The sequence below is a fragment of the Centruroides sculpturatus genome, unplaced genomic scaffold, assembly GCF_000671375.1.
Source record: "Centruroides sculpturatus isolate CEXI.00-Female unplaced genomic scaffold, Cexi_2.0 scaffold1684, whole genome shotgun sequence".
Classification (NCBI taxonomy): Eukaryota; Metazoa; Arthropoda; class Arachnida; order Scorpiones; family Buthidae; genus Centruroides; species Centruroides sculpturatus.
In genome coordinates, this window is record NW_019386301.1 from 26,424 (window position 1) to 29,579 (window position 3,156).

The window sequence follows — 3,156 nt, forward strand, 5'->3', positions numbered from 1 at the left end:
CAAAAAACCCCAAAATGGCAGCTCAAGAAGTAGATCACGCGTGTCCTGACCTTCTTATATAGACCTTGCAACAGTCGAAAGCACGGCCATTTTGGAACCATACGTAACATTAACCCTTATTTCTTTTACTACGATTACTAAAATTGAAGTTCATAATTTAAGAATTAAATTATAGTGGTAGAAAATAATATAAAAGTACTTATATTATTTATACTCGTACAATTTCAAAACTATTTTCTGTAAAAATTTGTTTTTGACTTAACGGATATTTTGATACTATTGACGACAAAAGTTTAAAATAATTGATTTCCTTACCTGTCCATTATTTTTGTTCGACGGAGTTGAATTGTTTTGTCCACGTGGCATGAAAAATTTTGTCAAGGTCCTGATGAGAATGTGCAGACAACTGAACGCATGAAAGAAGACCACTGAGTCAAGACCGTTTACATGTGCAACTATCTATGTTGCTGACGTCGACGGACACACACCATTTCTATGTTGTGATTGGATAATTTAAATTAGCAAACAGTGACACTAGTGAGACATTATTAAACTAATTTTTCTTAATTTTTTGTTAAGGCGTGAAATATTATTTTGTACTGTAAATGGTACTTGAAATATTATAATGTACTGAAAATGTACTAAAAATCTAAATGTAGTTTCAATTTACCGGAAAGGGCAAAATGTATAAAAAAAAGTACAAATGTACTAGGAACGGCAACACTGCTACACTGTCCACAGAATTCGATACTGAAAAGAGTCCATCTGGCTGTTTTCCGCAGTAAACCTCTAAATTACGCGTATAAAACGTTTTACTGTCCACCAGCAAGAATGTTTTTATACCGTATTTATTCGGTTAACTTGGTATATACTGGCAGAATCCGCACCGCCTTCTAAACCCTTCCGGTTTCTCATCTATGGTACATTATTCTGGTACATTATAATTTTTTAAACAATTATTCGTAAATACATCTAAAAAAGTTCGGACTGCTGCTAATTTATCAAACATTAGTCTTTCACCTCGCGTTTGTTTATCAAATCGAAGATTTGGTAACAAGAAGCAGAAACATCTCTGCGACGTGGCCGTTCTTGAGATTTCGATTCCTGTACCTTCCATTGTCCACATTTCGTTCACGTGACAGCGATTAACCTTTTTATACGCAGCGAGGTACGATAAACCGATTAGAGATTCTATTTCCTGCAGATCTGTTGTACTTGCTTCACGTTCTCTTCCGTAATGCGATTGCACTTTTTCTATTTGTTGGTTCGTATATATGACTATGATATCTAAAATGTCATCTGTTACGAAGAGATTCCAACATTCAAGAATAGATTTCGCGTTTGTGGCTTCTCCAAAAGGACCAGGCTTAAGATAAATCAAAGTTCTGTCTTCTTATCTCTGTTGCAGGATATTCCCACATACTGTATCTGGTCCCATCGCGAGCTAGGAAAGAACAATGCTCACCGATTCGTGATGGCGAGGCTACAACTTGAGACGACGAGTCAACTGTAAGTGTGCAAACTTCTAATATATCTTTGTCTTCCTCGTGCTCGGTATCTGTGTTCTCTAATCTATCTTCTACAAAGTCACATTCTTCTTCCGAAGAAACATCTTTATATACTATATTCTCGATCTCTGAATCAATAAAAAATTCTTCGTACATCTTTACTTTACTTTACAAGGCACTCAATTATATTCTGTTAGGCGAAGCTTGAAATCAAAAAGCAAGATAAGATTAGAACATTTATTAACTTGCATCCGATTGGATCTTACACAAAAGACATTTGCTATCGAAAACAATTGACGAAAAAAGTATACATTTATCAGACAATAGACAAAGATTCAGTTTGTAAACAATTTACCTTTTCTATATACAACTGACACTCGATCCAGAGCGGTCTTTCAATGACCGGACATAAAACAATGAACAGATGACGCTTAAGTGAAGCGCATTTACAAAACAAATATGATTAATCTTAACGACATAAAATAAGACAATATAGTTTGTCCAAAAAAATTTATTGCTAGACAGTTTTGAGAATATGCTTACTAGCCTATACATTGTCAAACAACATTTAATTAACAATTTATAGCTCAAAACGCGAGTAAAACAAGCGAATTTATAGCGATTGTTTACATCCGATTTCAAAGATCATTGCCGAAAGGGAGGAAAGATATTTCCCGGCAATTTATAGCTAGACTGTTTTTACAATTTGCCAATTCATTAGTAAATGTAAAAAAAACGCCAACTTGCATCGCCTAATATACGAGGAATCATCATAAGTAATAAAAAAATTATATGATGAAAATAAAGTAATTATTAAAATAATTGAAAATTAATTAGACATAATTTTGAAAACAATATTATAACAAAAAAAACAAAAATCTAAATATATGAATAAATAACGATATTATAAGGTTTAATAGACACCGCGCGACAACATCAACGCGATAAAGTTATTGCGACATTCGCTATCGACAATGGTGACGAATTAGTTGATGTTTTTTAACAGCATGTTAATCCGGTGAAAAAATTTGAGGAATATTAATTTTTTAAAATTTTTCAAAAAATATTTAATATTAAAAAATGTTTACTAAAGTTCGCGCCGGATCTGTCAGACCCATGTGACTCACAGACTGTTAATTTCAATTTTTTACGCATCAACACACAATAAACTGTAAAGATTGAGACACCTTTTTTACAAATGAAAAGCCGATCAAGTGAGTCAGATTGTTTCTTACATTTTCGTTGGTTAATAGAGAAAATATACTGAGCCGGTAGTGTGTTATATAGTAGGTACAATTGTCTACGCGATGTAAATACATTAGTTTCACTTATACGAGCTATTCTTTGAATATATAGAGCAAACCACACTCATAAAATTTCAGTACAAAATAGCCAAAATTACTTGTTTAATTAATATTATACAAGAAGTTTTATGTTTTATTGCATGATTTATTTTAAAACAAATGTACTGTATATTTAACTCGGGAGATAATAACGGATATCACACAATATAGATTTCATTGAACATGTGCATAATTTATTCTAAACCACTGCAAAATTAAATCTGTGTACATTCACACTTAAAATCTTCGTAAATGAATAACATAAATTAGCATACAAACTTAAAAACATACAGACTGATAGAGCT